Source organism: Somniosus microcephalus, chromosome 15 (assembly GCF_052327205.1).
Source record: "Somniosus microcephalus isolate GS21.2 chromosome 15, FLI_Smic_1.0, whole genome shotgun sequence".
Classification (NCBI taxonomy): domain Eukaryota; kingdom Metazoa; phylum Chordata; class Chondrichthyes; order Squaliformes; family Somniosidae; genus Somniosus; species Somniosus microcephalus.
In genome coordinates this window covers 4,538,834-4,562,198 of record NC_141001.1, presented here as the reverse complement: position 1 = coordinate 4,562,198, position 23,365 = coordinate 4,538,834, and positions in this window count along the sequence as shown.

Below are 23,365 nucleotides of genomic sequence, written 5' to 3'. Positions count from 1 at the left end.
CTTGCCTCTCCAAGTGGAGACTAATTTTGTCCCTCAGAATTTTTTCCAATAATTTCCCTACCACAGATGTTAGGCTCACTGGCCTGTAATTCCCTGGTTTATCCCTGCTACCCTTCTTGAATAATGGTACTACATTAGCTGTTCTCCAGTCCTCTGGTACATCCCCTGTGGCCAGAGAGGTTCTGAAAATTTGTGTCAGAGCCCCTGCAATCTCCTCCTTTGCCTCACACAACAGCCTGGGATACATCTCGTCCGGGCCTGGGGATTTATCCACTTTTTGGCCTGCTAAAACCGCTAGTACCTCCTCCCTCTCGATGCTAATATGTTCAAGTATGTCACAGTCCCCTTGCCCGACTTCTATATCTACATCGTCTTTCTCCATAGTGAACACTGAGGCAAAAAATTCATTTAAAACCCCACCTACTTCATCTGGCTCTACACACAGCTAGCCACTTTGGTCCCTAATGGGCCCTACCCTTTCCCTGGTTATCCTCTTGCCCTTAATATACTTATAAAACATCTTAGGATTTTCCCTTATTTTGCTCGCCAGTGTTATTACATGGCCCCTCCTCGCCCTCCTAATTTCCTTTTTAAGTATGCCCCTGCACCTCCTATACTCCTCTAGGGCTTCCACCGTCTTTTGTCTTTTGTAACTGCCAAAAGCCCCCCTTTTTTTCCTAATGCATTTTTGTATATCCTTTGTCATCCAAGGTTCCCTTTGCTTGTTGGTCCCACCCTTGACCTTTACAGGAACATGTTGGTGTTGTACTCTCTCTATTTCCCTTCTGAAAGCCTCCCACTGTTTTGATGTGAGTTTTCCTATAAATAGCTGCTCCCAGTCCACTTTTGCCAGATCCTGTCTTATCTTATTAAAATCGGCCTTCCCCCAATTTAGAACCCTGATTTCCGGGCCGTCTTTGTCTTTTTCCATGACCACCTTAAATCTCACCGAATTGTGGTCACTATCGCCAAAATGCTCTCCTACAGACACTTCCACCACCTGCCCGGCTACATTCCCTAGAATTAGGTCCAGTACCGCCCCCTCTCTTGTAGGACTTTCTACATGTTGGCTCAAAAAGCTTTCCTGGATGCACTTTAAGAATTCTGCTCCCTCCAAGCCTTTCACCCTCTGACTATCCCAATTTATATTGGGGAAGTTGAAATCCCCCACTATTACTACCCTATTATTTTCACACTTTTCTGATATCTGCCTGCATATCTGTTCCTCTATCTCCCCCTGACTGTTTGGGGGCCTATAGTACACTCCCAGCAAGGTGCTTGACCCCTTTTTGTTTTTAAGTTCTACCCATATGGCCTCATTAGAGGAACCCGCTAATATATCATCCCTCCTTACAGCAGTAATAGACTCCTTAATTAATATTGCAACACCCCCTCCCCTTTTACACCCCCCTCTGTCTCGCCTGAAGATTCTATACCCCGGAATATTTAGCTGCCAGTCCTGACCCTCCCTCAACCATGTCTCCGTGATAGCAACAATATCGTACTCCCATGTGTTCAACAACAACTTCAGTTCATCCACCTTATCTCGTCTCGGCAAGCTGGTTGCGCTTGTGGTAAGCTTATCCCAGCTCAGTATGGACAAGTAGGTTGCCTCATGGAAGCTGTCCTGAGTTCCTATCTTGACTAGCCGTTTTGTAACTGGTCTCCAGTTCTATGTATGTTGTTGTGTTCCTTGTATGAATCTAGTTATGTGTGAATCCAGTAAAGTACCTTAACGATTGTATACCTGCCTCGAGCCTGGTTTCTGCACTTGGATCCAGAACCTACCTTGCCCGGAGAGCACGGCCCCATATCTACACGGCCCCGTGGCTCCCACACCCGTGACAGTATCAACCCGTGCTGTACCTGCCCTGGGAGTGTTTGATGGGACAGTGTAGCGAGAGCTTTACTCTGTATCTAACCCGTGATGCACCTGCCCTGGGAGTGTTTGATGGGGACAGTGTAGAGGGAGCTTTATTCTGTATATAACCTGTAGTGTATGTAACCGTTCTACCTTTAAGAGAACTATTGTATGTAACCGTCCACCTTTAAGAGAACTATTTTAGGTGTTGCACTACTTTATCTTGGCTGCTGTATACTGTAATATCGGTGGTGACCACACCGGTATATAAGTGCTGTGTAATGAGTTATTGGGCAGATCCGCCCTGACCTTCAAACAGTAAAGTCCTGTTAAAGTTTACTCTTGTGGTCTGTGTAGTAATTCGCAATATAACACACAGACTTTACATAACCCGTGCTGTACCTGCCCTGGGAGTGTTTGATGGGACAGTGTAGAGGGAGCTTTACTCTGTATCTAACCCGTGCTGTACCTGCCCTGGGAGTGTTTGATGGGAGAGTGCAGAGGGAGCTTTACTCTGTATCTAACCCGTGGTGCACCTGCCCTGGGAGTGTTTGATGGGACAGTGTAGAGGGAGCTTTACTCTGTATCTAACCCGTGCTGTAACTGCCCTGGGAGTGTTTGGTGGGACAGTGTGGAGGGAGCTTTACTCTGTATCTAACCCGTGCTGTACGAACCCTGGGAGTGTTTGATGGGACAGTGTAGAGGGAGCTTTACTCTGTATCTAACCCGTGCTGTCCCTGCCCTGGGAGTGTTTGATGGGACAGTGTAGAGGGAGATTTACTCTGTATCTAACCAGTGCTGTACCTGCCCTGGGAGTGTTTGATGGGGACAGTGTAGATGGAAATTTACTCTGTATCTAACCCGTGCTGTACCTGCCCTGGGACTGTTTGATGGGGACAGTTTAGAGGGAGCTTTACTCTGTATCTAATCCGTGCTGTACCTGCATGGGAGTTTTTGATGGGGACAGTGTAGAGGGAGATTTATGCTGTATCTAACCTGTGCTGTACCTGCCCTGGCAGTGTTTGATGAGGACAGTGTAGAGGGAGCTTTACTCTGCATCTAACCCGTGCTATACCTGCCCTGGGAGTGTTTGATGGAACAGTGTAGATGGAGCTTTGCTCTGTATCTAACCCGTGCTGTACTTGCCCTGGGAGTGTTTGATGGAACAGTGTAGAGGGAGCTTTACTCTGTATCTAACCCGTGCTGTACCTGCCCTGGGAGTGTTTGATGGGGACAGTGTAGAGGGAGCATTACTCTGTATCTAACCCGTGCTGTACCTGCCCTGGGAATGTTTGATGGGACAGTGTTGAGGTAGCTTTACTCTGTATCTAACCCCTGCTGTACCTGCCCTGGGAGTGTTTGATGGGACAGTGTAGAGGGAGCTTTACTCTGTATCAACCCGTGCTGTACCTGCCATGGGAGTGTTTGATGGGACAGTGTAGAGGGAGCTTTACTCTGTATCTAACCCGTGATGCACCTGCCCTGGGAGTGTTTGATGGGACAGTGTAGAGGGAGCTTTACTCTGTATCTAACCCGTGCTGTCCCTGCCCTGGGAGTGTTTGATGGGACAGTGTAGAGGGAGATTTACTTTGTATCTAACCCGTGCTGTACCTGCCCTGTGAGTGTTTGATGGGGACAGTGTAGAGGGAAATTTACTCTGTATCTAATCCGTGCTGTACCTGCACTGGGACTGTTTGATGGGACAGTGAAGAGGGAGCTTCATTCTGTAACTAACCCATGCAGTACTTGCCCTAGGAGTGTTTGATGGGAGAGTGCAGAGGGAGCTTTACTCTGTATCTAACCCCTGCTGTACCTGCCCTGGGAGTGTTTGATGGAAGAGTTTAGAGGGATCTTTACCCTGTATCTAACCCGTGCCGTACCTGCCCTGCGAGTATTTGATGGGACAGTGTAGAGGGAGTTTTACTCTGTATCTTACCCATACTGCACCTGCTCTGGGAGTGTTTGATGGGAAAGTGCAGAGGGAGCTTTATTCTGTATCTAACCCGTGCTGTACCTGCCCTGGGAGTGTTTGATGGGGACAGTTTAGAGGGAGATTTACTCTGTATCTAACCCGTGCTGTGCCTGCGTGGGAGTTTTTGATGGGGACAGTATAGAGGGGATTTATGCTGTATCTGACCCGTGCTGTACCTGCCCTGGCAGTGTTTGATGAGGACAGTGTAGCGGGAGCTTTACTCTGCATCTAACCCGTGCTATACCTGCCCTGGGAGTGTTTGATGGAACAGTGTAGATGGAGCTTTACTCTGTATCTAACCCGTGTTGTACCTGCCCTGGGAGTGTTTGATGGGGACAGTGAAGAGGGAGCTATACACTGTATCTAACCCATTCTGTACCTGCCCTGGGAGTGTTTGATGGGGACAGTGTAGAGGGAGCTTTATTCTGTATCTAACCCGTGCTGTACCTGCCCTGGGAGCCTTTGATGGGACAGTGCAGAGGGAGCTTTACTCTGTATCTAACCCGTGCTTCACCTGCCTGGGAATATTTGTTGGAACAGTGTAGAGGGAGCTTTACCCTGTACCTAACCCGTGCTCTACCTGCCCTGGGAGTGTTTCATGGGACAGTGTAGAGGGAGATTTACTCTGTATCCAACCCGTGCTCTACCTGCCCTGGGAGTGTTTGATGGGACAGTGTAGAGGTAGCTTTACACTGTATCTAACCCCTGCTGTACCTGCCCAGGGAGTGTTCGATGAGACAGTGTGGAGGGAGCTTTACTCTGTATCTAACCCGTGATGCACCTGCCCTGGGAGTGTTTGATGGGACAGTGTAGAAAACATAAGAACATAAGAACATAAGTAATAGGAGTAGGAGTAGGCCAATCGGCCCCTCGAGCCTGCTCCGCCATTCAATAAGATCATGGCTGATCTGATCCTAACCGCCAATCTACTATCACAGAACCATCTCCTGAATCTAACAGAATTAGACACACGAAATAGGAGCAGGATCAGGCTACACGGCCCCTCGGCCTGCTCCGCTACCCACAGGGCCATGTCCGATCCAAACCTAGACTCATGTCCAAATTCCTGCCTGCTCCCTGTAACCCTTAATTCCCTTTACTTCTAGGAAACTGTCTATTTCTGTTTTAAATTTATGTGATGATGTAGCTTTTACAGCTTTTTGGGGCAGCATATTCCATGGACCTACCACCCTCTGAGTGAAGTAGTTCCTCCTCATCTCAGTTTTGAAAGAGCAGCCCCTTATTCTAAGACTATGCCCCCTAGTTCTAGTTTCACCCATCATCGGGAACATCCTCCCCGCATCCACCCGATCCAACCCCTTCACAATCTTATATGTTTCAATAAGATCGCCTCTCATTCTTCTGAACTCCAATGAATAGAGTCCCAATCTACTCAACCTCTCCTCATATGTGTAAAGTCTGTGGGTTGTGCAGTTAATAAATACACAGACTTCAGAAGTAACAAACAAACAGGTCTTTACTATTCGAAGGTCCGGGCGAATCTGCCCCAGCAATCATGCCACAACACTTATATACTGGTGTGGTCACTATCGGTATTACAGTATACAGAAGCCAAACAAATAGTGCCACACCTAAAGTAGTTCCCTTAAAGGTGAACGGTTACATTCAATAGTTCCCTTAAAGATAGACGGGTACATACACTACAATCCTCCCTTTTTAGCTTATTACTTACAGAGTCCCCGTTAAACATACATATCTTCAAATTCCTATAAAACAAATTACAGATATAATCTCGGTGGAGTCAATGTCATATAAAACAATTTACAAATATAATCTCGGTGGAAACAGTTCACAGGTTCAGTCTCTGCGGAAACAGTTCATAGATTCAGTCTCTGATCTTGACTCGTTCCGAACAACATTTCTTTGGTGTAGCCGGTTCACCTGGCTAGCGTGACTCCTCCATAGCCTTTTTCTTGACGTAACAGCTTGAACTTTTGTCCTGTTGAACCAGCAGTGCGGACTTTTACAACCAACTGGCTGTCTTGACATTTTCCAGTTTTTCAACTAATTTAGCTCCTTTCGTAATGTCCCGCCTGGAATGGTAGAAGTGCTAATATTTTAGACAGTTATTATCTTCTGCTTCTTCTTTTTCTTTTCTGCCTTTTTGAAACTCTCGGAGCTCCTTTCTCGGCTGCCAGCTGTAGCGCCACCAACTCTCTATGTTCCTTAGACCTTAAGTGCTTCATCCGGATTTCAGCACTTTGAGAGTTTTCATCACAAGCTGGGCAGACCACATCCTCGTAATATTCAGTGTCCCTCAACAGGTCATGGTAATATTCAGGTTCGTCCTGAGTTAGGCCAGCGAGAGAGACTTCTTCTTCCTCCTCACCCGTCTGGATGTTAGCTGACGGTGGTTCCTTCCCTAAACATCTTTCTTGAAAAGCCTTCTTCATGCATTCATATTCATCCCGCTCTTCCTGGGTTATCTGCCATTCCTTCACGACGGACCTCATTTGTGAGTTCAATACCTTCCTTTCCATCGGTAATTGCGTTATCAGGCTATTTAACCCTTCTACTGAAATAACGGTTTCCACATTCTTCTGTTCACCTTGACGTGATTCAATGTACTTTTGGCATCCTTGTAAAATTTGTGTTGCCACCTCAGCTATCTCCGTGACTTTTGAGAGCTCCGAACTCGTTCCCCCTGAAGATTGAAGCTCGTGTTCAGATTGTTCCCCTTGCCGAGTCTTGTCCTTCAGCACATGAAGGAGTTGGCCGACCGTTAACTCTTCCCTGGGAACACGGTGGATCAGAGTCTTCTCCATTTCATCCTCCTCTTTCTCCAATACTTCCACCTTACGTTCCTCTTGAACTTTGGCTTTCAGCGCTCGGCAAAGTTGCGCCCTGATGCTCTCTAGTTCATGTTCAGGGACCATTCTTACAGTGTCCTGTTCTTCCACTGAAAGGATTCCCAGTTGAATCTGTTCTTCAAGTTGTTGAACCTCGGTCATTGCCGCCTCATACTTGTCTTGGGTGTCCTTCAATGTTTTTATAAGTTCTTGGACATCCTGTCTTTCATGCTCTGCCATGATTTTCACCTCTAATTGCTCATCTATGGATGGAGCTTCTATCGATGAGTCTGTCTTGGCCTTGAGTTCATCAAGAATTTCCTGCAGCCTTTGGACTTCTTGCTCATGTTCAACCTTTAGTTGTTCATATGCTTCTACTGAAACTAGCTTTTCGGAGGCTGCCGAGTTAACCCCCTCCAGAATTGTAGCCTGGGCCTGTTCATACTGTTCTTTCAACTTCTCACACTCTGCTTGTAAGGAGTCGTAGAGAAGGACTGGAATAAAATCCTGGCTCCCTGAAGATTCCTCTTCCTTTGGTTCATTCTGTAAATATTCTAGTTCCTGAACAGCATCAGGGGAATGTGATTGGTATTTGACCACGATGGCTCTATGGTCGCTCTCTGCTTGAGCTAGCTGTCTCTGTAGTCTTTCCAGGTTCCCCCATTCGGTGTCCCAGAACTTTTCCATATTTTTCATCTCCTGTACGAGACGGTCACTCAACTGTTCTAATTGTTGTCGTACTTTGACATAAGTTTGCGTCCGAGCTCGGTGTTCTTCCGTCATGGATGAATCCTTTGCTTGAACAGGCTCAGAATTCTCTGTCAACCTGGAGTTCTGCTCTGCAGCTTTATTCTTCTTGGTACCATAAGTCCTTCTGCATGTCTTCGTTTTCTTTCCCATCGTCGGCAAGTCCCTTTTAGCCTTGTCTTCCATTTCCGACTTGGTCTTATCATCATCCATTTCAGAATCTGAGCTAATAGCTTGCACCGAGTCCTCCCTCATTATGGCTTTTAGGTAATGCCATTCCATGTCTATTTTCTTAATCCACTCCCGTCCTAGAAGTGGTGGTCCTCCCTCAGATAATACGTACAAGTTCATTCTTGGGTGTTCTTTACCCCTATCTCTCACCTTGACTCTTATTTTCCCCACGGGGTATACGTTATGCCCCGTGTATGTCTGTAATACGAACTTGGTATTTCTTAAAGGTATGTGAGAGAATAGCCGGTGGTAGTCCCTTCGGTTGTTGACTGATAGAGCTGATCCAGTGTCCAGCTCCATTCTTACTTGGACTCCAGCTATTTTTAGTATGACCCAGATGGCCTGTAGATCTGTTTCTTTACCCACATTGTGGATTCTCAGACTACCCAGCTCCTGGTTGTTTGAGTCTGAGTCTGAATTCTGTTCGTCTGAACTCTTCTCAGCCACCTTGTGTACCTTGTTGTACTTTTCTGGTGGTGGCTTCCTTTGATTATTGGTCTTTTTCCCGGACCGGCATACCTTCGCGATGTGACCCAGTTTGCCACACTTCCTACACTCTTGGTTCTTAAGCCAGCATTGATTCTGGTCATATGTTGTCTTCCCACAACGGTAGCATTTTGTTGTGCTTGAAGTAATTTGGTCCACCCCGAGTGCCGCCGCCTTTAGTTGCATTTCCGCCGTTCCTTTCGCTGCGGCTTCGTGCGATGCAGCTATAAGGACAGCCCTGTCCAGTGTGAGGTCGTTCTCTTCCAGTAGTCGCTTCTGCGTCCCTTCTTTGGACAATCCACATACGAACTTGTCCCGCAGCGCTTCTGTCAGATTCCCTCCGAACTGGCAGTATTTCGCTAGCCTACGCAGTTCGACCAAGTATTCCGCATTGCTTTCGTCTTTCTTCTGCGTTCTTGCGTAGAATTTGAATCGTTCAGCCAGCATCAGCGGTGTGGGGTTCAAGTGGTCCTTCAGCACAGCCACAATCTCTTCGAAGGTCTGATCCGCTGGTTTATTTGGTGCTATTAGATGCTTCAAGAGCCCGTATGTTTTTGCCCCCATCGAGTTTAGCAATGTTATCGCCTTGTCGTCTTCCTCTATTTTGTTGGCTTTGCAATAGATCTCTATGCGTTCCACGTACGTGGCCCAGTCTTCTATTTCAGAATTAAAGTCGTTAATATTCCCTCGCTTAGGCATCTTTCTTCCCTTGGGAGCAGCACCAGTATTTCTTTAAGTATTCTTATTTATTTGTTTGTTTCTAAGATGGCGGTTTTCCCGCAAAATCGGCGGTTTCCCGCTCTTTCCTTCTCTCCCCGCCCACTTCAATGGCGGTATGTCAATCAAGATGGCGGTTTTCCCACGAAAATGGCGGTTTCCCGCTCTTCCTTTCTCGCCCCGCCCACTTCAATGGCGGTTTCCCGCTTCTGGCGTCTTCTCCGCCTAATGGCGGCTTCCCGCGTTTCTTCCCGGTGGAAGGGGTACGCTTCCCCCACAGCGGACAGGTTCAGCCGCTGGCTGGCTACCGCACAGCTCCCCTTACTCGGCTATGTCTTTTCCTCCCGCCCGCACGGCTCTACCGGCGCTGGGTACACCCCGTTAACGGAGGACAGTTCAGCCGCTGGACTGGCTCTCGCGCAGTCTCTCTCTCCGTACCCGGCTCTGTCGCTCTCTCACCCGCATGTTCGGTGCTACCGGCCCTGGGTACTCCGTTGGTGGAGAACAGCTCAGCCGCTGGACTGGCTCTCGCGCAGTCTCTCACCCCGTTTTCGGCTGTGTCTCTCACCCACTCCCGCACGTTCGGTTTTGCCAGCTCTGAGTACCCCGTTGGTGGAGAACAGCTCAGCCGCTGGACTGGCTCCTCGCAGTCTCTCTCTCCGCACCCGGCTCTCACCCGCACGGTTCCCGTTCGCCTCCCCAGCCCTCTCGCAGACCGGTGTTTCCCTCCCCGGCTGCGGCTGGGTTTCTCTTCCCGCGCCTACTCGCAGGCTCAGCGCTTCGTGGCTGCGGTCGCTGCCCGGAGTTTTCCCGCCGATCGCGGTCCGGCTGTCACCCGACGCCGTTGGACCCGACTTTTGGCCGGCACAGCTCCCCCTTGACCGAGGTCGAGTGCTCTGCCCTTATCCTCCGGATACTTCTACACCTTCCCCTACTCACAGTCTCTTCGGCCGCCTTGTTTCTTGCTGGTCGGCTCACTCCGCACCGTGGCAGAAGGGTAGTCAGTGCCTGTTGCTGATACAGCTTTTGTTGTTAGTCTTCCTGCTTTCTGTTGTTGCAGCCTCGTGTTTTCTTTTGGTAGCACAACGAGGGCGGTTGTCTCTCTTCGACGCTCTTCATTGCTTTTGGTAGTCTTGCCGCAGGGTACGATCGGACTCGTCGCCACTGTAAAGTCTGTGGGTTGTGCAGTTAATAAATACACAGACTTCAGAAGTAACAAACAAACAGGTCTTTACTATTCGAAGGTCCGGGCGAATCTGCCCCAGCAATCATGCCACAACACTTATATACTGGTGTGGTCACTATCGGTATTACAGTATACAGAAGCCAAACAAATAGTGCCACACCTAAAGTAGTTCCCTTAAAGGTGAACAGTTACATTCAATAGTTCCCTTAAAGATAGACGGGTACATACACTACAATATGTCCATCCCCTCATCCCCGGGATTAACCGAGTGAACCTTCTTTGTACTGACTCGAGAGCAAGTATGTCTTTTCTTAAGTATGGACACCAAAACTGTATGCAGTATTCCAGGTGTGGTCTCACCAATACCTTGTACAACTGAAGCAATACCTCCCTATTTTTATATTCTATCCCCCTAGCAATGAAAGCCAACATTCCATTGGCCTTCTTAATCACTTGCTGCACCTGCATACTAACCTTTTGAGTTTCGTGCACCAGGACCCCCAGATCCCTTTGTACTTCAGTACTTTCCAGTTTCTTGCCATTAAGATAACTTGCTCTACGATTTTTCCTGCCAAAGTGCATAACCTCACACTTTCCAGTATTGCATTCCATCTGCCAAATCTCTGCCCACTTACTTAGCCTGTCTATGTCCCCTTGCAGGTTTTTTATGTCCTCCTCACTCACTACTTTCCCTCCCATCTTAGTATCATCTGCAAACTTTGATATGTTACACTCGGTCCCCTCCTCCAAATCGTTAATATAGATTGTAAAGAGTTGGGGACCCAGCACTGACCCCTGCGGAACACCACTAGTTACTGATTGCCAGTCTGAGAATGAACCATTTATCCCAACTCTCTGCCTTCTGTTAGATAGCCAATCCTCTATCCATGCCAGAATATTACCCCCAATCCTGTGATTTTTTATCTTAAGCAATAATCTTTTGTGTGGCACCTTGTCAAATGCCTTTTGGAAGTCTAAATACACTATGTCCACTGGTTCCCCTTTATCCACCCTATATGTTACTTCCTCAAAGAACTCCAGCAAATTTGTCAAACATGACTTCCCCTTCATAAAACCATGCTGACTTTGTCCTATTAAATTATGATTATCCAAATGTCCTGTTACTGTCTCCTTAATAATGGACTCCAAAATTTTACCTACCACAGATGTTAGGCTAACCGGTCTATAGTTTCCAGCCTTCTGTCTACTGCCCTTTTTAAATAAGGGTGTTACATTAGCAGTTTTCCAGTCTGCCGGGACCTTTGCTGAGTCCAGGGAGTTTTGGAAAATTATTACCAATGCATCCACAATCCCCACCGCCATTTCCCTCAAGACCCTAGGATGTAAGCCATCAGGTCCAGGTTATTTATCCGTCTTGAGTCCCATTATTTTACCGAGTACCACTTCCTTAGTGATTTTGATTGTGTTTAGCTCCTCCCCCCCTATAGCCCCCTGTTTGTCCAGTGTTGGGATATTCTTAGTGTCCTCTACTGTAAAGACTGATACAAAATATTCATTCAGTGTTTTTGCCATCTCCATATTTCCTACCATTAATTTCCCGGTCTCATCCTATAAGGGACCAACATTTACTTTCGCCACCCTTTTACTTTTTATATGACTATAAAAACTCTTACTATCTGTTTTTATATTTTTTGCTGATTTACTTTCATAATCTATCTTCCCTTTCTTAATCAATCTTTTTGTTATTTTTTGCTGTCTTTTAAAGTTTTCCCAATCCTCTATCCTCCCACTAGATTTGGCTACCTTATATGCCCTTGTTTTTAGTCGAATACTATCCTTAATTTCTTTACTTAGCCACGGATGGCTGTCTTTTCTTTTACACCCTTTTCTTCTCAGTGGAATATATATTTTTTGGAAGTTGTAAAATAACTCCTTAAATGTACACCACTGATCATGTATCGTCTTACCCTTTAATCTATTTTCCCAATCCACTCTAATCAATTCCGCTCTCATACCTTCATAGTCTCCTTTATTCAAGCTTAGCATGCTTGTTTGAGATCCAACCTTCTCACCCTCTAATTGAATATGGAATTCAACCATGTTATGGTCGCTCATTCCAAGGGAATCCTTTACTAGGACATTTTTAATTAATCCTATCTCGTTACACAGGACCAGATCTAAGGTTGCTTGGCCCCTGGTCGGTTCAGTTACATACTGCTCAAGAAACCCATCCTTAATAGACTCAATGAACTCATCCTCAAGGCAGCACTGCCCAATTTGATTTGTCCAATTAATATGATAGTTAAAATCCCCCATAATTATAGATGTTCCCTTATTACAAGCCTCAACTATTTCCTGATTGACTCCATCCAACAGAGTTGCAACTGTTCGGAGGCCTATAGACTACGCCCACTAGTGTTTTTTTCCCCTTATTATTCGTTACCTCCACCCAAACTGTTTCATTATCTTGATCTTTTGACCCAATATCATTTCTCTGTATTACAATGATTCCTTCCTTTATTAACATAGCCACCCCACCGCCCCTTCCTTCCTGCCTGTCATAGAGTCATAGAGTTATACAGCACGGATAGAGGCCCTTCGGCTCATCGTGTCCACGCTGGCCATCACGCCCTGTCTAATCTAATCCCATATTCCAGCATTTGGTCTGTAGCCTTGTATGCTATGGCATTTCAAGTGCTCATCCAAATGCTTCTTGAATGTTGTGAGGGTTCCAGCCTCCACAACCCTTTCGGGCAGTGAGTTCCAGACTCCAACCACCCTCTGGGTGAAAAAGTTCTTTCTCAAATCCCCTCTAAACCTCCCGCCCTTTACCTTGAATCTATGCTCCCTAGTTATTGACCCTTCTACTAAGGGAAAAAGCTCCTTAGTATCCATCCTACCTATGCCCCTCATAATTTGGTACACCTCAATCATGTCCCCCCTCAGCCTCCTCTGCTCCAAGGAAAACAAACCCAATCTGCCCAGTCTCTCTTCATAGCTGAAGCGCTCCACCCCTGGTAACATCCTGGTGAATCTCCTCTGTACCCTCTCCAAAGCTATCACATCCTTCCTGTAGTGTGGTGACCAGAACTGCACACAGTATTCCAGCTGTGGCCTAACCAGTGTTTTATACAGCTCCATCATAACCTCCTTGCTCTTATATTCTATGCCTCGGCTAATGAAAGCAAGTATCCCATATGCCTTTTTTACCACCTTATCCATCTGTTCCGCCGCCTTCAGGGATCTGTGTACTTGCACACCCAGATCCCTCTGACCCTCCATCTTGCCTAGGGTCTTACCATTCATTGTGTATTCCCTTGCCTTGTTAGTCCCCCCAAAGTGCAGCACCTCGCACTTTTCCGGGTTAAATTCCATTTGCCACTGTTCCGCCCATCTGACCAACCCATCGATATCGTCCTGCAGACTGAGACTACCCTCCTCGCTATTTACCACCCTACCAATTTTTGTATCATCCGCGAACTTACTGATCATACCTTTTACATTCATATCCAAGTCATTAATATAGACCACAAACAGCAAGGGACCCAGCACCGATCCCTGTGGTACCCCACTGGCCACAGGCTTCCAGTCACAAAAACAACCTTCGACCATCACCCTCTGCCTTCTGCCACTAAGCCAGTTTTTTACCCAACGTGCCAAGGCACCCTGGATTCCATGGGCTCTTACCTTCTTGACCAGTCTCCTGTGCGGGACTTTATCGAAGGCCTTACTGAAATCCATGTATACCACATCCACTGCGTTGCCCTCATCCACACACCTAGTCACCCCCTCAAAAAATTCAATCAAATTAGTCAGACATGATCTTCCCTTGACAAAGCCATGTTGACTATCCCTGATTAATCCTTGCCTCTCCAAGTGGAGACTGATTTTGTCCCTCAGAATTTTTTCCAATAATTTTCCCACCACTGATGTTAGGCTCACTGGCCTGTAGTTCCCCGGTTTTTCCCTACTCCCCTTCTTGAATAATGGAACTACATTAGCGGTTCTCCAGTCCTCTGGCACATCCCCTGTGGCCAGAGAGGTTCTGAATATGTGTGTTAGAGCCCCTGCAATCTCTTCCTTTGCCTCACACAGCAGCCTGGGATACATTTCGTCCGGGCCTGGGGATTTATCCATTTTTAGGCCTGCTAAAACCGCCAATACCTCCTCCCTCTCGATGTTAATGTGTTCGAGCATATCACAGTCCCCCCGCCCTATTTCTATGTCTACATCGTCCCCCTCCATAGTGAAAACAGATGCAAAAAATTCATTTAGAACCCCTCCTACATCTTCCGGCTCCACACACAGATTGCCACTTTTGTCCCTAATGGGCCCTATTTTTTCCCTAGTTATCCTCTTACCCTTAATATACTTATAAAACATCTTAGGATTTTCCTTTATTTTGCTCGCCAGTGTTATTTCATGGCCCCTCCTTGATCTCCTAATTTCTTTTTTAAGTATCCCCCTGCACTTTTTGTACTCCTCTAGGGCTTCCTCCGTCTTTAGCCTTTTGTATCTGCCAAAAGCCCTCCTTTTTTTCCTAATCCATTCTCGTATATCCCCTGACATCCAAGGTTCCCTGTGGTTTTTGGAACCACCCTTGACCTTTACGGGAACATGTTGCCATTGTATGATCTCAATCTCCCTTCTGAAAGCCTCCCATTGCTCCGATGCGGATTTTCCTACAAGTAGCTGATCCCAGTCCATTTTGGCCAGATCCTGCCTTATCCTATTAAAATCGGCCTTCCCCCAATTTAGAACCTTTATTTCCGGCCCATCCCTGTCCTTTTCCATGACCACCTTAAATCTCACCATATTATGGTCACTGTCACCAAAGTGCTCACCTACTAGCACTTCTTCCACTTGGCCGGCCACATTCCCTAGAATTAGATCCAGTACCGCCCCCTCTCTTGTAGGACCTTCTACATGCTGGCTCAAAAAGCTCTCCTGGATGCACTTTAAGAATTCTACACCCTCTGTGCCTTTCACATTCTGACTATTCCAGTTAATATTGGGGAAGTTGAAATCCCCCATTATTATTACCCTATTATTTGCACATTTCTCTGAGATTTGCCTACATATCTGTTCCTCTATCTCCCCCTGACTGTTTGGAGGCCTATAGTACACTCCCAGCAAAGTGCTTGCCCCCTTCTTGTTTTTAAGCTCCACCCATATGGCCTCATTAGAGGAACCTGCTAATATGTCATCCCTCCTTACTGCAGTAATTGACTCCTTAATTAATATTGCTACACCTCCTCCCCTTATACCCGCCCCTCTGTCTCGCCTGAAGATTCTGTACCCCGGAATATTGAGCTGCCAGTCTTGCCCCTCCCTCAACCATGTCTCCGTGATAGCAACAATATCATACTCCCATGTGTTTATCAACACCTTCAGTTCATCCACCTTATTTGTAAGACTCCTTGCATTAAAATAGATGCCATCCAGCCTTGCCCTTGTATATTTGCCCTGTCTACCAAGCTGACTTGTTTTTTTCTCTATAATTGGCAGCACATCACCCCCTATTTCAGCTCCCCTCTGTATCCCATCCCCCTGCCAAGTTAGTTTAAACCCCCCCCCAACAGTTCTAGCAAACCTCCCCGCAAGGATATTTGTCCCGCTCTGGTTCAGGTGCAACCCGTCCGACTTGTACAAGTCCCACCTTCCCCAGAAGCAGGCCTGGGAATTAAACATACCAGGTCCTTCCTGATCGTTAAATAACCTGGTATGTTTAATTCCCAGGCATTGTCACCCTGCAGCCATGTTTCTGTAATGGCCACAAGATCATACCCATATGTAGTTATTTGTGCCATTAGCTCGTCTATTTTGTTACGAATGCTACGTTGTAAGAATTTGCAATAATTTACAGTTCTGAAGATTAATTTTTTTGATTAAAGAATCCCTGGGCGTTGTGCTTTTAAATTTCCAGGGAGAAAAATGGCTGTCGCACCCCACGGCCGAAGACAAAGGGGCTTGGAATGCAGCTTTCTGTGTCTGGAAGTAAGGTTCAATGGAGACAAAACGTTACCACAGGACAATGCTTTGTTTACAAAGCAATTGAATGCTATTAGCATTTGTTTGTATATCGAGTGGATACATCTAAACTGCAGAAGAGACTTTTGTATCTTGAATGGGACCCGTTTAAGAACTGAATGGGTCTAAATCACCTAGCATTCTGGACAATAGAGCAGTTGTATTTCCCTTTTGTTTCAGCCCAGGAAGCTCCGGAAGACACATTAACCCAGTCCAACCACTCTGAGTTAGCCAATCACAGCTTTCTCTTGTGTATTGGACCCTTTGGGTGGGGAATTTTGCACACAGCCCTTGCAGGGCAGAACGGCAGGACCTCACCAGGTATAAAAGATAGCTGCTGAGAAGCTATCTCTCTTTTCTCTCTTTACTTCGCTGGACCACAGGTGAGCAGGGTGTTCTGACTCCTCGGCAAGGCAGCCTAGCAGGAGTTAGGGGTGGTGATTTGAGGGTAACTGCTAAGATTGTTTAAGTAACATTGGAGCCATTTTATCCCTCGTTTTCGCCGTCTGCAACCCCCTGTTATATAGTTTTACTGTAATTACTGTGTTTGTGTGATATAGTTTATTCTTTTGATTGTAGTTTATTTAGGTAATAAAACTTGATTTTTCTCCCATCCAAACCACTTGTCCATTTTAATATCATTAATTATAAATTCCTCCACTCAGAACTGAAGGAGCGATTCGAAACCGCTGTTTGTAAATTGGTTTAGAGTGCAGCAGCAAAAGCCTGCTGACCAGGTGAATTACCGTTAACCAGGTAAAAGGTTGGAATTGGTTAGAGCTCAGAGGCGACGGCTGCTGGCCAGGTAAATTACCATAAAACAGTTAAAAGAAGCCCCCCCTTACAAATGGCGAGCCAGGTAGGAGTGGAGGCAGTTTTTGATTTAATAAGTGGTCTGGATCTGGAGAAAGCATCAGCTATACTTTCTCTCATTGTTTTCAGTATGTGGGTAGCCCTGCGGATGTTAGCAGCAGCGTGTAGGCTGACCTATCATGGTATAGGTGGCTGGGTTAAGGAGTGTGAGAAGAGGGTGCAGGAGGAGGTTAAAGATGCCAAGAATCGGGAGTCCCAGCTTGAAAAATGCCAGGTGGAGGTAGAACGCCTCAGAGACGTGTATGAGGCCAGAGCTAGTGGAATGAGGGTGCAGGAAGAGAATGCACGCCTCACACTAGAGGTCACGAAATGCCAGGCATTTATAGAGCACCTTGTGCAGGAAGTCACAGAGGCAAGGGACTGTGAGATGAGGCTATGGGAGGAAATCGCACACTTCACCCAAGAAGCTAGCGAGGGAAAAAGCCATGCAAGGAATGAGATAGAATTCCTAAAGTACCAAATTATAGGAGTAAAGAGGAGCGAGATGGGACTGCGGGAAGAGAATGCCCGCCTCACCTCAGAAGTGACAGAGCAGGAGAAGAAGTTTAGGGAGGTAAAGGCAGCTTATAAGCTGGCCTGCGCCCTAAGGTTTGAGGAAGCAGATCATGGCCCCTGTAGGGCAGAGATAGAAAGCCTTAACATGGCTTTAAAGGCATCAAAGGGGATGATTTGTCTGATCAGCCCGAAGGCAGGTCAGCTGGACTTTACTGGCAGCCCAGGTAGAACCATCCCACAGGCAGCACCCAGAACGGTGCTGGATTGGGAATTAGAGACCCCAAGACCGCAGCCCACAGCTCCGAGTCTTGAGGAGCTCTGTCAGCAAGGAGGGGTGGACAATGGGGTGGTAGGAGAACACCAGCAGGTCCCGCTAGGCAGGCGGGGACCAGGACCAGTGTACCCCCTCCAACAATGGAGGTACGGTCCGCCCGTGAGGAGTGAGCCTGAGAATAGGAATCCTCAGCCCACAGCAAGTTCGAGTTCACAGGCAAGCACTGTGGCTTGTGTGGGGGGAGGAGCCATTCATGTTCAGAGTAAGCTGTTTAAGCCAGGGAACAGGGAAGGAGAGTTCTGGGACCCCTGTACAGCAGGTCCAATAGCAGAAATCCGGGACAAGGGAGGCACCCAGGGGATAGTTTTGGCCCCAGATGAAAGGCAGGTCCAAAATTCCCCATTTAAAGCCACCTGGGTGAGGGAACATGAGTTTGCTGTCCATGCAAGTTCAAGTTCACAGCCTGTAAAAACAGGCACTGTGGCTTGTTCTAAGGGAAAAGTTGTCCAGCCCACAAATTGGAACACTTCCCTACCCCAGTGGGACCCTAGTTTTGCCCAAAGTTCAAATTTAAAAGGATTATGTGGCTCAGAAATGGAGAAACAGCAGCCTGGGATTAGAAATCAGCAGGCTGCTGCCCATTCATTCACTGAAACTGCCCGCGCATGCGCAGTCACTGGTCTGGAGATAGGAATCCCCCAGTCTTCCGAACAGCAGATTCACGCAGGTGCAGTGGCCTGTTTAAAGGGACCAGCTTCCCAGCCAGCCTCTAGAATGGTTTCCCCCATGATGTGGGACCCTGGGGGGGTAGGGATAGCAATCCCTCTTGTAGGAGACATAGGGAGGGAGCTGACACCAGGTTTTAAACATGGGGAGGAAAATTTCCAGCCACCAGCAGCGGGTGGTGAGAGTATACCTGCCCCCAGCACAGGAGTGGGCAGGGAAGAGCAGACAAACCCTGAGAGAGATTTGCACCGGCAGGCTGCCAGGTACATTATACAGTGCAGGCTATTTGGACATGGGGGAGAAGGTTCCCAGCCAGCTGGGGCTGTGACCCAAGCTCAGGGTCCGCCAGCCAAAGTTTCCCCCATAGAGACACCCCTCAGAAGGTCTCAGCGGGTGCCCCAGCCTAAGAAAGCATGGTCACCCACTTTACAGTGGAGCAGGGCGGTCTCCCGAGCCAGGGAGAAGCCAGAGAACAGAGGCCCCCACTCAACAGCCATAAGCTGCGAGGGACCAGAGACAGGAGGCAGTCCAGCTTCGCTGCAGCCAGCAGCAATCTGCGACGGGGCCAGAGATTAGCCTGGCCATCCGGAGACGGGCGGCATTTGTATTATAGCTTTGGTGTGAATATAACGTGCTTTTAAGGGGTATTTTAAGTTTTGTTGACATAACTAGTTTTAAGTTTAAGTTTAAAGAGTTTAAGTTTACATGTGTGCCAAATGTTTGCATTTTGGTCCGAGGTCGAGGGACCCGACCATGTCTCCACCTAAGGCAGCAGGTCAGTGAGACCTCGCTGCATGTCCTTTTAAGTTTTTACAGGAGATTGGAAAATGAAGCAGCCATGTTCGCCCAGCCTGAGCTGGGCATTGAATGAAGATATGGAGACAGAATGTTGGGGATCACCTCGCCACTGGACGAATCCAGGAGACCCCGCAGCGATCTTCGGGAAAAACCGGACAGGGTCCGGAGGAACTTGCCTACTCCTCCTACGGGGAGGAGATGGCCCCAGCTGGGTGGGGCACGGCCCCCAACCCAGCACTATCCTGACCGAAGTTCACTTGCGGGAGACCTCGCTGTTGAGGAGTCACGATGGGGAAGCGCGGGCGCCTTGTGATAGGGACGCGTTCCTCGGGGGTGGGTGGTGATGGCCCGGGAAAGATCGTATAGGGAGGGGGAGACCCAAGAGTCGCGTGGGTGCGGTCGGGGGAGGGAGGAACTCACCCGGGGGCCCACGGGCAAAGAGGGTAAGTGTGGCTGGGAAGGATGAGTGGGTGGCCGGCTGGGTGGGGCCAGGGAGAGTCGCCACACAGGCACCCATCATTTTCTGCAGCCAGTCGAGGGAAGACTGGAGGGGGAAAGACTGGGAGTCGAGATCCCATGCTCCCCGGTCTTGGTCTGTGCTAAGGTATATTTTAAACAGGAGGGGTACCCCGCCTCCACAAAAGGACAAGGGAATGGCTCGGGGCTGGCGGAGCAGGCTGGTCTGTAAATCCATTCTGCCTGTTTTAAAGTTTAAGACAATCAAAGGGGGGTGGAAGGTACATTTACTGCCCGAGTGGGAGGAGCAATGCCCACTCGAATTTCCCGACCTATCATCGGCACGTAATGATCGGGGTTCATTTAAGCATGTTGTTTAATGATTTTTTGTATTTTGTGTTGCAGCCCCAAGTTGAGCAGAGGCGTAGGACCCTCTCCGTGCTTGGGATCATTTTGATTACATTGTGTAACTAAGATTGCAACATTTTGTAATAACTTATGATGTAAAAAAGTGATTGTAAATTTGGTTTACACTGTATAATTTTACAAGCGTGTAGGGGTATGAGACCCCTTATTGAAAACTGAAGTATCTGTAAGATGCCTACCGTACCATGGTTTTTTTCTTGAATTTAAGGGGAATAGACAGGACGGGGATCAGTGGCAGATAGCTATTAGGTAAATACAGGGGATGGTTGTTTGTGGGGGGTCAGAAATTATTGCTCATTTCTTCAAGAGGATACTACAAGCAAGCTGGAAGTATCCAAGGGCGGATTGTAAGAATTCGCAATAATTTACAGTTCTGAAGACTAATTTTTTTGATTAAAGAATCCCTGGGCATTGTGCTTTTAAATTTCCAGGGAGAAAAATGGCTGTCATACCACACGGCCGAAGACAAAGGGGCTTGGAATGCAGCTTTCTGTGTCTGGAAATAAGGTTCAATGGAGACAAAACGTTACCACAGGACAATGCTTTGTTTACAAAGCAACTGGCTGCTATTAGCATTTGTTTGTATATCGAGTGGATACATCTAAACTGCAGAAGAGACTTTTGTATCTTGAATGGGATCCGTTTAAGAATTGAATGGGTCTAAATTACCTAGCATTCTGGACAATAGAGCAGTTGTATTTCCCTTTTTGTTTCAGCCCAGGGAGCTCCGGAAGACACATTAACCCAGTCCAACCACTCTGAGTTAGCCAATCACAGCTTTCTCTTGTGTATTGGACCCTTTGGGCGGGGAATTTTGCACACAGCCCTTGCAGGGCAGAACGGCAGGACCTCACCAGGTATAAAAGATAGCTGCTGAGAAGCTATCACTCTCTTTACTTCGCTGGACCACAGGTGAGCAGGGTGTTCTGACTCCTCGGCAAGGCAACCTAGCAGGAGTTTGGGGTGGTGATTTGAGGGTAATTGCTAAGATTGTTTAAATAACATTGGAGCCATTTTATCCCTCGTTTTCGCCGTCTGCAACCCCCTGTTATATAGTTTTACTGTAATTACTGTGTTCGTGTGATATAGTTTATTCTTTTGATTGTAGTTTATTTAGGTAATAAAACTTGATTTTTCTCTCATCCAAACCACTTGTCCGTTTTAATATCATTAATTATAAGTTCCTCCATTCAGAACTGAAGGAGGGGTAGCGATTTGAAACCGCTGTTTGTAAATTGGTTTAGAGTGCAGCAGCAAAAGCCTGCTGACCAGGTGAATTACCGTTAGCCAGGTAAAAGGTTGGAATTGGTCAGAGCTCAGAGGCGATGGCTGCTGGCCAGGTAAATTACCATAAACCAGTTAAAAGATGCCCCCCTTACAACGTGCATTCAGATAGAGAACTTTCAAATATGTTTTGTGGCACTTAGTTCCTGCTTTTGCCCTTTTTATTACTTTACCTTTTACTCCATACCTTCTTCCCCTTCCTGACACGCTCTGGTTTTTAATTTCCCCACTGCTACCTAAGTCTATGACCTTCTCTGTTGTCATTTTTATTATTTGCTCTCTAGGAACCTCGCCCCCCACTAGTTAGTTTAAAGCCCTCTCTACAGCCCTAGTTATATGATCCACCAGGACTCTAGTCCCAGCACTGGCCAAGTGAAGCCCGTCCCAACGGAACAGCTCCCTCCTGCCCCAGTACTGGTGCCAGTGTCCCAGGAAGCAAAACCCATTTCTCCCACACCAGTCTTTGAGCCACGCATTTAACTCTCTAATTTTATTTATCCTAGCCAAATTCGCTCGTGGCTCAGGCAATAATCCAGAGATTATTACCCTTGAGGTTCTGTTTTTTAATTTGACCCCTAGCTGCTCATACTCCTTTAACAGAACCGGCTTCCTTGTCCTATCTACGTCGTTTGTACCAACATGGACCACGACAACTGGATTCACCCCCTCCCACTGCAAGTTTGTTTCCAGCCCAGAGGAGATGTCCTTAACCCTGGCACCGGGTAGGCAACACAGCCTTCAGGACTCTCGCTCTCGGCTGCAGAGAACTCTATCTATCCCCCTAATAATACTATCCCCTTCCACTACAACATTTCTATTTACTCCCCCCTCTTGAATGGCCCCCCGTTCCACAGTGCTGTGGCCAGGTTGCTTATCCTCCCTGCAGTCCCTGCTCCTGTCCCCACAGGGAGTAAGAACCTCGAACCTGTTGGATAAGAGCAAGGGCTGCGGCTCCTCCAGCTCTACCTCCTGGATCCCCGTACCTGCCTCACTCGTAGTCACACCGTCCTGTCCCTGACCATGGGCTACATCTGAATTAATTAACTTCATAGGTGTGACCACCTCCTGATACACAGAGTCCAGGTACTTCTCCCCCTCCCTGATGTGTCGCAGTGTCTGAAGCTCAGACTCCAGCTCATCAACACGGAGCTGGAGTTCCTGTAGCAGCAGACACTTGTCACAGACGTAATCATCCTGAGCCTCAATGGGGTTCACCGGCTCCCACATCTCGCAACAGTAACACATCACCTGCTCCATTCTATGTAATTAATTTAAAAATTTTTTGTTAGTTATGGACACCCTCTAGATGCTAGTATCCCCTTTAATTAATTGGATTTAAATTAAATCAATCCCTCTAGTTACACCAGTTAAATGGTTTACCAACAGTCACTCTGCACCAGAAAGGCCTTATTAACTATAACCCACAGAGGTAAAGTTTGAAAAGAGCACCTAACACCCCACTTACCCTAACTCACACTTACCCAAACTCCGAGCACTCTTTGATGACTCGCACTCAGTGCTTGCTCGCACTAGGACTGGTCTTTTTATACTGTTTGTTTGTTTACAGCCAAATGAGTCACCCCTGCTGATTGGTTAGAAAACTGGTTTCCACTGCCTGCTGTGCCAATTTACTCCGACTGCAGTGTAACCTTGTTTTACTCTTCTTAAACGAAAAGAATCCCAAATATTTAACTTTTCCCCTTTACTTAAACTGCTTAAGTAATCTTATCAAGAATGATTTAAAGAGAAATAACAATTAAAGAACTCTCACACTTACCCAAACTCAGAGCACTCTTTGATGACTCGCACTCAGTGCTTGCTCGCACCAGGACTGGGAGCTTTACTCTGTATCTAACCCGTGCTGTACCTGCCCTGGGAGTGTTTGATGGGACAGTGTGGAGGGAGCTCTACACTGTACCTAACCCGTACTGTACCTACCCTGCGAGTGCTTGATGGGACAGTGTAGAGGGAGCTTTACTCTGTATCTAATCCCGTGCTGTACCTGCCCTGGGAGTGTTTGATGCGACAGTGT